The sequence below is a fragment of the Micropterus salmoides genome, unplaced genomic scaffold, assembly GCF_014851395.1.
Source record: "Micropterus salmoides isolate LMB-PRFRI ecotype aquatic unplaced genomic scaffold, ASM1485139v1 Ms_hic_scaffold_3971, whole genome shotgun sequence".
In the NCBI taxonomy this organism is placed as follows: domain Eukaryota; kingdom Metazoa; phylum Chordata; class Actinopteri; order Centrarchiformes; family Centrarchidae; genus Micropterus; species Micropterus salmoides.
Genome location: NW_024043341.1, coordinates 77903 through 90958, shown reverse-complemented (window position 1 = coordinate 90958; position 13056 = coordinate 77903). Strand labels below are relative to the sequence as shown.

The 13056-nt window shown below is 50.0% G+C and overlaps 5 non-coding genes and 2 pseudogenes across 5 annotated transcripts; all 7 read right to left on the bottom strand.

Moving 5' to 3' along the window:
- Positions 1 to 467: 467 nt before the first annotated feature.
- Positions 468 to 659, bottom strand: LOC119885247. Its single transcript, XR_005441235.1, has one exon. It is a non-coding gene; the product is annotated as a U2 spliceosomal RNA (small nuclear RNA).
- A 183-nt stretch (positions 660 to 842) lies between these two features.
- LOC119885233 lies at positions 843 to 955 on the bottom strand. The gene has a single exon (XR_005441221.1). It is a non-coding gene; the product is annotated as a U5 spliceosomal RNA (small nuclear RNA).
- Positions 956 to 1924: 969 nt separating this feature from the next.
- LOC119885246 lies at positions 1925 to 2116 on the bottom strand. Its single transcript, XR_005441234.1, has one exon. It is a non-coding gene; the product is annotated as a U2 spliceosomal RNA (small nuclear RNA).
- Positions 2117 to 2299: 183 nt separating this feature from the next.
- On the bottom strand, positions 2300 to 2412 carry LOC119885232. Its single transcript, XR_005441220.1, has one exon. It is a non-coding gene; the product is annotated as a U5 spliceosomal RNA (small nuclear RNA).
- Positions 2413 to 3381: 969 nt separating this feature from the next.
- On the bottom strand, positions 3382 to 3558 carry LOC119885264 (annotated as a pseudogene).
- Positions 3559 to 9391: 5833 nt separating this feature from the next.
- On the bottom strand, positions 9392 to 9504 carry LOC119885231. The gene has a single exon (XR_005441219.1). It is a non-coding gene; the product is annotated as a U5 spliceosomal RNA (small nuclear RNA).
- Positions 9505 to 10473: 969 nt separating this feature from the next.
- Positions 10474 to 10653, bottom strand: LOC119885257 (annotated as a pseudogene).
- Positions 10654 to 13056: the final 2403 nt, after the last annotated feature.

Here is a 13056-nt window from a genome sequence, read left to right as displayed (position 1 = left end):
GTAAGTGTGTTTTATTCACCGATTTAGCAGTTGTAGCAGGTTTTCTTGCTTCATTTGAGGTGTTTTAGTTTCTTGTATCCTTTCTACGCTGCGGTTCCTCCACCGTGTTGGCCAACCGTGCCGGGCCTACGGAGGCGCCGCAGTGTCCCCTCCCCACCTTCTGAGAGGCTCTATCCAATCGGAGAAATGAAGGCCTGGCTTTTGGACACAGGCTACCGAGCATCCGAAATACTCGGGCTCTCGATGACGAGTGGGAGAAAGGGAGGGGAAGTGCAGGGCACATTTAACAGCCATGCCGGTCCCAAATATCCCCTCGTCGTCTGCCAATCATAAAGTGCAAATCTCGCTGCCTTCTTCGAGGCTTCAGCTGGCCGCCCCCCCTCGACTGGCGCCTTTTTCGGGCCGGCGTCCGGCAGAGCGACGACCTCTGCGTTTGGGTCAGTATTTTGGTTTTACACAAGGCAGGAGAAGGGTGCACCGCCCCCGGAGGCACTGCAATACCGGGTCGATGCGTGGAGTGGACGGAGCAAGCCCCTCGTCTCAGCTCCCGGTGCTAAAAATCCATTTAATATGTTGCCCCCTTATAGGGGACATATCAGATATTAAACTGATAAGAACAGATACTACACTTGATCTTAGCCAAAAGGCCGAGAAGCGATAACCCCCGCTGGTTGCTTCCAGCGCCCACCTCCCGGAGCAGTTCTCCCCCTGCCGTGGCGCAGTGGTTTCAACTGCGCATAACAACGGCTGAGTCTCAGCACCTCCTCCCGAGCGCGCCTCGTCGCACCGCTCAACCTTGCCGGGGGCGGCGTTTTATTTCCTTTTCACAAACGCACGAGGCTCGGCCACACGGCAGAGCCTGCCAAAAATAGTTTTAACTCATTGGCGTCCCTCTCCACGGAAGTCTTTAGTAAAAGGCGAAAGACTTGTACGTTATGAAGAGAAACCCGAGTAAGTACGGGCCCCTCCTCCAGAGCCGCCGACGAGCCTAGTCGTCCCGGCCACTACCCTCACGGTAAGCCTCACTCTGCCTCTCGAGTCCCAAGTACCAGGCCACGCCCGTTCCCCTACCCCTCCCCAGGTCATGGCAGGCTCTATCCAATCGGGCTGCGGAGAGACGAAGGCCTGGCTTTTGGACAGAGGCTACCGAACGACTCGGGCTCTTGTAGCCTCTCGATGACGAGTGAGAGAAAGGGAGGGGAAATGTGGCCGATCGCTTCTCGGCCTTTTGGCCAAGACTGCAATGGCCTCCTCTTTCTGGTTAAAACCTTTGCCGGTTTGGGGCTTCGTTTTGTGTCACCAGCTTTTCTGGGAGGAGATTCACCTCATTCCTTGTGAATAAAATTTCAACTTTGCCGTAGCTGAAAAACTTTTGCAACAAGGAATTCATTGGTCCCGAGGACTGCCTACCTGTCCTCTGCCGGACTGCCACCTTGACCAGACCAAAGACGAGAAGGTAAGTGTGTTTTATTCACCGATTTAGCAGTTGTAGCAGGTTTTCTTGCTTCATTTGAGGTGTTTTAGTTTCTTGTATCCTTTCTACGCTGCGGTTCCTCCACCGTGTTGGCCAACCGTGCCGGGCCTACGGAGGCGCCGCAGTGTCCCCTCCCCACCTTCTGAGAGGCTCTATCCAATCGGAGAAATGAAGGCCTGGCTTTTGGACACAGGCTACCGAGCATCCGAAATACTCGGGCTCTCGATGACGAGTGGGAGAAAGGGAGGGGAAGTGCAGGGCACATTTAACAGCCATGCCGGTCCCAAATATCCCCTCGTCGTCTGCCAATCATAAAGTGCAAATCTCGCTGCCTTCTTCGAGGCTTCAGCTGGCCGCCCCCCCTCGACTGGCGCCTTTTTCGGGCCGGCGTCCGGCAGAGCGACGAACCTCTGCGTTTGGGTCAGTATTTTGGTTTTACACAAGGCAGGAGAAGGGTGCACCGCCCCCGGAGGCACTGCAATACCGGGTCGATGCGTGGAGTGGACGGAGCAAGCCCCTCGTCTCAGCTCCCGGTGCTAAAAATCCATTTAATATGTTGCCCCCTTATAGGGGACATATCAGATATTAAACTGATAAGAACAGATACTACACTTGATCTTAGCCAAAAGGCCGAGAAGCGATAACCCCCGCTGGTTGCTTCCAGCGCCCACCTCCCGGAGCAGTTCTCCCCCTGCCGTGGCGCAGTGGTTTCAACTGCGCATAACAACGGCTGAGTCTCAGCACCTCCTCCCGAGCGCGCCTCGTCGCACCGCTCAACCTTGCCGGGGGCGGCGTTTTATTTCCTTTTCACAAACGCACGAGGCTCGGCCACACGGCAGAGCCTGCCAAAAATAGTTTTAACTCATTGGCGTCCCTCTCCACGGAAGTCTTTAGTAAAAGGCGAAAGACTTGTACGTTATGAAGAGAAACCCGAGTAAGTACGGGCCCCTCCTCCAGAGCCGCCGACGAGCCTAGTCGTCCCGGCCACTACCCTCACGGTAAGCCTCACTCTGCCTCTCGAGTCCCAAGTACCAGGCCACGCCCGTTCCCCTACCCCTCCCCAGGTCATGGCAGGCTCTATCCAATCGGGCTGCGGAGAGACGAAGGCCTGGCTTTTGGACAGAGGCTACCGAACGACTCGGGCTCTTGTAGCCTCTCGATGACGAGTGAGAGAAAGGGAGGGGAAATGTGGCCGATCGCTTCTCGGCCTTTTGGCCAAGACTGCAATGGCCTCCTCTTTCTGGTTAAAACCTTTGCCGGTTTGGGGCTTCGTTTTGTGTCACCAGCTTTTCTGGGAGGAGATTCACCTCATTCCTTGTGAATAAAATTTCAACTTTGCCGTAGCTGAAAAACTTTTGCAACAAGGAATTCATTGGTCCCGAGGACTGCCTACCTGTCCTCTGCCGGACTGCCACCTTGACCAGACCAAAGACGAGAAGGTAAGTGTGTTTTATTCACCGATTTAGCAGTTGTAGCAGGTTTTCTTGCTTCATTTGAGGTGTTTTAGTTTCTTGTATCCTTTCTACGCTGCGGTTCCTCCACCGTGTTGGCCAACCGTGCCGGGCCTACGGAGGCGCCGCAGTGTCCCCTCCCCACCTTCTGAGAGGCTCTATCCAATCGGAGAAATGAAGGCCTGGCTTTTGGACACAGGCTACCGAGCATCCGAAATACTCGGGCTCTCGATGACGAGTGGGAGAAAGGGAGGGGAAGTGCAGGGCACATTTAACAGCCATGCCGGTCCCAAATATCCCCTCGTCGTCTGCCAATCATAAAGTGCAAATCTCGCTGCCTTCTTCGAGGCTTCAGCTGGCCGCCCCCCCTCGACTGGCGCCTTTTTCGGGCCGGCGTCCGGCAGAGCGACGAACCTCTGCGTTTGGGTCAGTATTTTGGTTTTACACAAGGCAGGAGAAGGGTGCACCGCCCCCGGAGGCACTGCAATACCGGGTCGATGCGTGGAGTGGACGGAGCAAGCCCCTCGTCTCAGCTCCCGGTGCTAAAAATCCATTTAATATGTTGCCCCCTTATAGGGGACATATCAGATATTAAACTGATAAGAACAGATTTTTTTTCTTTTGAGAAAAATTTTATTGACACTCAATTCAAACATGATTCATAATATGTCAATTCCAAGTTACCTTTTAAAATACAACATGTCAATAAATAGATAAATGTTCTCTGTAAAACAACATTTAAAAAAAGTGTTTAAAATGCATTACAGATAACGTCATAAATTAAAGGTATAAAATGGTTTTCAGCTTGTCCATGTCTGTGAGTGTCTGTTAAAAGTCTTCAAAGCGGAGTGCATTTGTTAAAATAAAACTCACAAAAAATAAATGGATAATAAAAGCTCTTCTCCAAGTCCACTGTTGTGCAGGAGTGTAGTGAGTCCCTATCAAAGGGGAACTCATTCAGCTCCCCCAAACAGATTTGGACTCTCGGGATCTTGTGCAGGCGCTCAGAGGAGACCCTCACCCTGTAGCTCCTTCCCACCAACCTCACCCGGAGGGTCAGGCCGCCGCTGCCTTGAACTTTCCTTGTGTGGCTCCGGCTCCTCCGTCCGAATGGGCACAGAGGCGATTCTTCTTTGTGGCTGTGTCCTAGGCCCGCCGCCTGCAGCTCTGGCCGTTTGGGCCGTTGCTGCGGCCATCCGGATCACAGCCACGGGGGGGATCTGCATGTGCTTTCTTGCCAGCAAGTTTCTGGAGGTCCATATGGCGTCTTTGATGGCGGCTAGGGTGAGCCACTGTTTGGCAAATGTACGTGCTGGTATCTGATTTCCTTGGCTCACCCCGTACAGCACCAGCTGTGGTGTGAGGACCTCCCTTGCTGGCAAGTACGGGAATTGCAAGGAGCCGGCCGTTGCCCACTGTTCTACGGCAGCGCTGCACTCCCAGAGCAGATGCCTTACCGACTCAGGCGCGCCACAACCTGGTCGGGGGCAAGTTGAGTGCGCCGACATGCCCCGGGAGTGCATTACGGACCTGACTGGGAGGATCTCATGAGCCACCATCCATGACAGGTCCCGGAGTCTGTTTGGAAGAGCTGGATGGTTCACGTTGCGCCAAACTGTTGAGGGCTCGCCGAATGCAAGCCCGCGCACTGGACTCACTGGTTCCCGCTCCTGCACAACAGAAATGAGAGAGCGGTGAGTGGTTAAAACCTGCAACTCCTCCTGCTCAAGGTTAAAATGCCTTAAAAATGACTGGATAAAAGCATAGGCTGGTGGCAGGTTAAAAGACACTGGTACTTTGAGACTTGTGGGTAAGATCTTAAGTTTTCTGAGGTAGGACCCCATCCAGAACCGTGTCATTGCTGCGGTCTTGGGGTTTCTGGATGGGGCTGTGGCGGTTGCGATGTGTAGTGCTGTGTATCTGCTTCCTAGGAACAAGTGCAGGTCTGGCACTCCTTTTCCTCCTTTCTCCTTTGGCTTCTTCATCACGCTTCGTCTCAGTCTTTCCCACTTGGAGCCCCACAAAAAATAAAAGATGGCTCGTTCCAGGTCTAAGATCACTCTCCTAGGCGGGATAAAAACAGAACTGATGAGTAAAAGCAAAGGTAAAATCACTGCTTTGATGATTAAAACCTTTCCTTCTAAAGTCAGTCCTCTAAGTGTCCAGTACCCTAGTCTCTGCCTGACTTTCCCTACTATGTCTGCCCAATTTGTTTTCCCCTCCCCCTCCCTATCAAACCTGATCCCAAGTATTTTTTGGTCAGTCTGGGTCACAGTCAGGGGGAGTCCTGTCGTCTCAGTCGCTGTCCACGGTCCATAAAAATGGGCTTGGGTCTTGCTTCTGTTCAGCTTTGACCCAGAGGCCTGTCCGAACCAGTCAGTCAAGTCCAGCGTCCTGTTGACAGATAAAAGGTCAGTGCATAAAATGTTGATGTCGTCCATATATAAAATACATTTTGTCTCGAGTCCCCCGCTCCCTGGGACTCCTACCCCATGGATTCGTTGGTCCCTTCTCAAGGTCTGTGCCAGTGGTTCTATACAGATAACGTAGAGGAGGGCAGATAACGGACAACCCTGACGGACACCGCAGTTTATATCCACTGCTCTTGTCAGATGCCCGTTAACAATGAATTTGCTGTTGATCTCCCGGTACAGCAGTCCCACCCAGGCTATAAACCTTCTCGGGAACCCCATTTTTTGCAGTACCTGGAAAAGGTACTGGTGCGAGACCCGATCAAAGGCTTTCTCAAAATCTAAATTCAGGACTACTAGCCGAATGTTTCTGTCTCTCGCGTAACAGATGGTATCTCGGATCAGTACGAGGCTGTCGGTGATCTTCCTCCCCGGGACGGCACAGGCTTGATCCGGGTGAATCAGATCTTCTAAAAACAAGGACATGCGTGAGGCTAAAGTTTACTAAAAAGTTTACAGTCAAAATTTAAGAGTGTGATAGGTCTCCAATTTTTCAAGTCCGTCTTGTCTTTGTCTTTGTGAAGGAGAGTCACTATCCCTGCTCTAAAGCTGTCAGGAAGTCGGTCCATTTGTTCAAAATCCATAAAAACAGCAAGCAAGTCTGGTGCTAAAATGTCCCAAAATGTCAGATAAAATTCCAAGGGAAGCCCGTCTTCTCCCGGCGACTTCCCTGTCTTAAAAGATTTGATGCATTTGTTTAATTCCGGTATCGTAAAATCTTGGGTTAAAAGCACGTTGTCGTTTGTTGCTTGGTCAATGGATTTTAAAACTTCGGTCATGGTGTCCCCGTTAACAGTTTTGTATGCGTACAGTTCACGGTAAAAATGTTCGACAGTTTCTTTGATTTCCTCTGTTGTGTCAGCTGTGCACCCGTTTTCTTTTTTAAGTCTCAACATGGCCCCCCCTTTATTTACGATTTTCTTAAAAAAATATCTTGTGCACTTCTCTCCTTCCTCTATTTCCCTTTCCTTGCTTCTTAAAATCACACCTTTGCTATTAATTTCTGCTAAAACCGACATCTCTGTTTTAATTTGTTTTATCTCTTCATTAAAATCCATTCCATGTTGGATTAGTTTAAAATACCTCTGAAGCCGTTTCTGCAGTCCCAACATGCGTCTGTTGTCCCTCTTTTTCTTTCTTTTCCCTGCCTGTCTGTAAAACGTCTTTGTCTTTCCCTTCACCATTTCCCACCACTGTGCACGTGTATCGTAAAAGTCTTGAAGGGTCTGCCACTCTCGGTATTGCTCCCTGTACAGCCTAACTAGCTCCCTGTCTTCTAACAGGGAGCAATTGAGCTTCCACAGACCACTTCCTGCCGTCACACCGGAAGAGAGTGAAAGGGTGCAGGAAAGAATTGCGTGATCAGAAAAGAAAACAGGTTCCAATCTAGCATCGGTTGGTGGGCAATCACGTGATAAAATGTAGTCTATGCGAGAGGCTCGGGTGCCATCACTACTGAACCAGGTGAAGCCCTCCTCTCTGGGATGCATGGTTTTAAAACAGTCCACAAGTCTAAAATCACTGCATATGCTTTGAAGTAAAACTGAAGTCTTGTCCACTTTAAAATCGTCCCCTATTCTTCTCCTGTCGTTCCTGCTTAAAATACAATTAAAATCCCCCCCTACAACTAAAGGTGCCCTGCCTAGCATGTGGGGCTGCAGGTCTTCTAAAAGGTCATACCTGTCGTTCTTGTCATTAAAGCCATAAATATTTAAGACGTTAAAATCCTTCCCCATAAAAGTCAAGTGTGTTAAAAGTGCCCGACCATCTCTCACCACAGTGCTGCCCTTCACCAGACTAGAGGGTTTTTTATTAAAATGGCCACTCCATCATTTTTGTTTTCATTTGAGCCGCTCCATATCGACGTTTGTGGCCATAACTCCTCCCATTCTCTGTAGTGTTTTAAAAATGGTAGGCCGCATTCCTGTATTAAAAACACGTCAGACTTAAAAGAGTTAAGAAAGGATAAAACAATCTGGGCTCTAACTCTCGACTTCACACTCCTCACATTGATAGTTGAGAAGGTGAGTGTCATGAGTATGGTTAAAATTTGCAGGTATGACATCTTAAAAGACTAAAAAAAAGGGGGATTTCAAATGTTTAAAAACAGCAGTTAGTGGATTTCTTGTGAATGGAGCTCTTCCTTCATTCTCATGGGTGAGAGATGACGGGGTTGAGCTCCATTTCCCTTTCGGACTCTAGGAGTTGGCCTCTGACGCAGGGTGCATTGAGCTTTGAGTCCTTAGGGGTTGATTGCAGAGCTATAGTTAAAAAAGAGACTTCATTAGGCGAATTGGAGGGGAAGACTCTGGGCTCCTCCACAGATGAACTGTCTGAGTAGCTCTCAGCTCTTCCCCTCTTTTCCGAGGCTCCAGGAGACTCAGAAGACAATTCTGAAATTAGTCTCTTGGCCGGCTGGGCATTGGGGAGGGGGACATCCTCGCTATCACTCTGTGACTGGCCAAATTTTTGTTCTGAGCCAGTCACTGAGCTAGCTCCGCCTTCTGCCTGCACTGCCACTGCTTCTCCCTGTTCTCCACTTGTGGGGCAGCTGCAGGCCCCTCCCCTTCTCCCGCCTCTACTGGTCCTTCTCCTCCAATCACAGGATTTGGCGGGAGATTTGAATTCTCCAGCCCAGCCTCTTCAATTAGCTCTCTAACTGCTTCGTCTTGTCCGCCATTTTGTGCCTTTGCTGCCTTTAATTTGTTGGCAAATGACTTAGGGCAATCTCTGAAGAGGTGGTTTGTTTCTCCACAAAGATTGCACTTTCTGCCATTGGTGCATTCCTCGAAAGTATGCCCAATTTCTCTACATTTACCACAAATGATCTGCTGGCACGCTTCTGCCAGGTGCCCATTCTCACCACACTTGCGGCAGAGTTTGGGCTGGCCCTGGTAATGAATGTAGCCCCTGTTGTTTCCCAGAACTATCATGGATGGCAGATGTTTCAGGCCCTGGAAGCCTTGAGGGTCTTGCCATTGTTGGATGGGGACCCTCCAAGCGCAATTCCAGATGCCATCCTCATCTCTCACTTTGGTAGCCTGGCCTTTAACAGTGCAAAATCTGCCCAGCCACAAACAAATGTCATCTGCATTCACAGTCTCATTGAACATTCTGACAATTACCGTTTTAGCGGCATTATCAGTCAGTTTCTCAACATTAAATGCAGTAAACTGGGGTTTTTCATTTTCGAAGCGTGTCCAGAAATCTCTGAACACGGCAGCAGAGACAAAACTCACATCGAAACCTTTTCCAAATGGCAGAGTCAAAATACAATTTATATCCTGCGGGGAGAATTTCAAAATGTTCTGGATCATTTTCCTTGAGAAGTCAGCCTTGACATAACAAGGGTTTTCCCATCTTTTTCTTTGAATGTAAATCTGACACTGTGGTGCCTCCTCATGCCGGCATGGTTGGCCGCCATGGTGGAGGCACCACAACGTAAAAGTGGTAAAAGAAGCTAAAACACCTAAAAAGTCTAAAACCAAGTCAACTAAAATAAGGTAAAAGAATGCTCTAAAAAGAGCAATAAAATCTACTAAAAATGTTAGAAAGGTGAATAAAACACACTTACCTTGTCTTGTTTGGCCTGGTCGAGATGTTATTCCGGCAGAGTACAGGTAAGCAGTCCTCTGAACCAATGAATTCCTTTGTGTGAAACAATTTCAACTACAACAAAGTTGAAATTTTATTCACAAGGAATAATGTGAGTATCCTCCCAAAAACCTGGTAACACTTCGCCACAAACAGGCAAAAGTTTTATCCAGACACAGGAGGCGATCGCAGTCTTAGCCAAAAGGCCGAGAAGCGATAACCCCCGCTGGTTGCTTCCAGCGCCCACCTCCCGGAGCAGTTCTCCCCCTGCCGTGGCGCAGTGGTTTCAACTGCGCATAACAACGGCTGAGTCTCAGCACCTCCTCCCGAGCGCGCCTCGTCGCACCGCTCAACCTTGCCGGGGGCGGCGTTTTATTTCCTTTTCACAAACGCACGAGGCTCGGCCACACGGCAGAGCCTGCCAAAAATAGTTTTAACTCATTGGCGTCCCTCTCCACGGAAGTCTTTAGTAAAAGGCGAAAGACTTGTACGTTATGAAGAGAAACCCGAGTAAGTACGGGCCCCTCCTCCAGAGCCGCCGACGAGCCTAGTCGTCCCGGCCACTACCCTCACGGTAAGCCTCACTCTGCCTCTCGAGTCCCAAGTACCAGGCCACGCCCGTTCCCCTACCCCTCCCCAGGTCATGGCAGGCTCTATCCAATCGGGCTGCGGAGAGACGAAGGCCTGGCTTTTGGACAGAGGCTACCGAACGACTCGGGCTCTTGTAGCCTCTCGATGACGAGTGAGAGAAAGGGAGGGGAAATGTGGCCGATCGCTTCTCGGCCTTTTGGCCAAGACTGCAATGGCCTCCTCTTTCTGGTTAAAACCTTTGCCGGTTTGGGGCTTCGTTTTGTGTCACCAGCTTTTCTGGGAGGAGATTCACCTCATTCCTTGTGAATAAAATTTCAACTTTGCCGTAGCTGAAAAACTTTTGCAACAAGGAATTCATTGGTCCCGAGGACTGCCTACCTGTCCTCTGCCGGACTGCCACCTTGACCAGACCAAAGACGAGAAGGTAAGTGTGTTTTATTCACCGATTTAGCAGTTGTAGCAGGTTTTCTTGCTTCATTTGAGGTGTTTTAGTTTCTTGTATCCTTTCTACGCTGCGGTTCCTCCACCGTGTTGGCCAACCGTGCCGGGCCTACGGAGGCGCCGCAGTGTCCCCTCCCCACCTTCTGAGAGGCTCTATCCAATCGGAGAAATGAAGGCCTGGCTTTTGGACACAGGCTACCGAGCATCCGAAATACTCGGGCTCTCGATGACGAGTGGGAGAAAGGGAGGGGAAGTGCAGGGCACATTTAACAGCCATGCCGGTCCCAAATATCCCCTCGTCGTCTGCCAATCATAAAGTGCAAATCTCGCTGCCTTCTTCGAGGCTTCAGCTGGCCGCCCCCCCTCGACTGGCGCCTTTTTCGGGCCGGCGTCCGGCAGAGCGACGAACCTCTGCGTTTGGGTCAGTATTTTGGTTTTACACAAGGCAGGAGAAGGGTGCACCGCCCCCGGAGGCACTGCAATACCGGGTCGATGCGTGGAGTGGACGGAGCAAGCCCCTCGTCTCAGCTCCCGGTGCTAAAAATCCATTTAATATGTTGCCCCCTTATAGGGGACATATCAGATATTAAACTGATAAGAACAGATTTTTTTCTTTTGAGAAAAATTTTATTGACACTCAATTCAAACATGATTCATAATATGTCAATTCCAAGTTACCTTTTAAAATACAACATGTCAATAAATAGATAAATGTTCTCTGTAAAACAACATTTAAAAAAAGTGTTTAAAATGCATTACAGATAACGTCATAAATTAAAGGTATAAAATGGTTTTCAGCTTGTCCATGTCTGTGAGTGTCTGTTAAAAAGTCTTCAAAGCGGAGTGCATTTGTTAAAATAAAACTCACAAAAAATAAATGGATAATAAAAGCTCTTCTCCAAGTCCACTGTTGTGCAGGAGTGTAGTGAGTCCCTATCAAAGGGGAACTCATTCAGCTCCCCCAAACAGATTTGGACTCTCGGGATCTTGTGCAGGCGCTCAGAGGAGACCCTCACCCTGTAGCTCCTTCCCACCAACCTCACCCGGAGGGTCAGGCCGCCGCTGCCTTGAACTTTCCTTGTGTGGCTCCGGCTCCTCCGTCCGAATGGGCACAGAGGCGATTCTTCTTTGTGGCTGTGTCCTAGGCCCGCCGCCTGCAGCTCTGGCCGTTTGGACCGTTGCTGCGGCCATCCGGATCACAGCCACGGGGGGGATCTGCATGTGCTTTCTTGCCAGCAAGTTTCTGGAGGTCCATATGGCGTCTTTGATGGCGGCTAGGGTGAGCCACTGTTTGGCAAATGTACGTGCTGGTATCTGATTTCCTTGGCTCACCCCGTACAGCACCAGCTGTGGTGTGAGGACCTCCCTTGCTGGCAAGTACGGGAATTGCAAGGAGCCGGCCGTTGCCCACTGTTCTACGGCAGCGCTGCACTCCCAGAGCAGATGCCTTACCGACTCAGGCGCGCCACAACCTGGTCGGGGGCAAGTTGAGTGCGCCGACATGCCCCGGGAGTGCATTACGGACCTGACTGGGAGGATCTCATGAGCCACCATCCATGACAGGTCCCGGAGTCTGTTTGGAAGAGCTGGATGGTTCACGTTGCGCCAAACTGTTGAGGGCTCGCCGAATGCAAGCCCGCGCACTGGACTCACTGGTTCCCGCTCCTGCACAACAGAAATGAGAGAGCGGTGAGTGGTTAAAACCTGCAACTCCTCCTGCTCAAGGTTAAAATGCCTTAAAAATGACTGGATAAAAGCATAGGCTGGTGGCAGGTTAAAAGACACTGGTACTTTGAGACTTGTGGGTAAGATCTTAAGTTTTCTGAGGTAGGACCCCATCCAGAACCGTGTCATTGCTGCGGTCTTGGGGTTTCTGGATGGGGCTGTGGCGGTTGCGATGTGTAGTGCTGTGTATCTGCTTCCTAGGAACAAGTGCAGGTCTGGCACTCCTTTTCCTCCTTTCTCCTTTGGCTTCTTCATCACGCTTCGTCTCAGTCTTTCCCACTTGGAGCCCCACAAAAAATAAAAGATGGCTCGTTCCAGGTCTAAGATCACTCTCCTAGGCGGGATAAAAACAGAACTGATGAGTAAAAGCAAAGGTAAAATCACTGCTTTGATGATTAAAACCTTTCCTTCTAAAGTCAGTCCTCTAAGTGTCCAGTACCCTAGTCTCTGCCTGACTTTCCCTACTATGTCTGCCCAATTTGTTTTCCCCTCCCCCTCCCTATCAAACCTGATCCCAAGTATTTTTTGGTCAGTCTGGGTCACAGTCAGGGGGAGTCCTGTCGTCTCAGTCGCTGTCCACGGTCCATAAAAATGGGCTTGGGTCTTGCTTCTGTTCAGCTTTGACCCAGAGGCCTGTCCGAACCAGTCAGTCAAGTCCAGCGTCCTGTTGACAGATAAAAGGTCAGTGCATAAAATGTTGATGTCGTCCATATATAAAATACATTTTGTCTCGAGTCCCCCGCTCCCTGGGACTCCTACCCCATGGATTCGTTGGTCCCTTCTCAAGGTCTGTGCCAGTGGTTCTATACAGATAACGTAGAGGAGGGCAGATAACGGACAACCCTGACGGACACCGCAGTTTATATCCACTGCTCTTGTCAGATGCCCGTTAACAATGAATTTGCTGTTGATCTCCCGGTACAGCAGTCCCACCCAGGCTATAAACCTTCTCGGGAACCCCATTTTTTGCAGTACCTGGAAAAGGTACTGGTGCGAGACCCGATCAAAGGCTTTCTCAAAATCTAAATTCAGGACTACTAGCCGAATGTTTCTGTCTCTCGCGTAACAGATGGTATCTCGGATCAGTACGAGGCTGTCGGTGATCTTCCTCCCCGGGACGGCACAGGCTTGATCCGGGTGAATCAGATCTTCTAAAAACAAGGACATGCGTGAGGCTAAAAGTTTACTAAAAAGTTTACAGTCAAAATTTAAGAGTGTGATAGGTCTCCAATTTTTCAAGTCCGTCTTGTCTTTGTCTTTGTGAAGGAGAGTCACTATCCCTGCTCTAAAGCTGTCAGGAAGTCGGTCC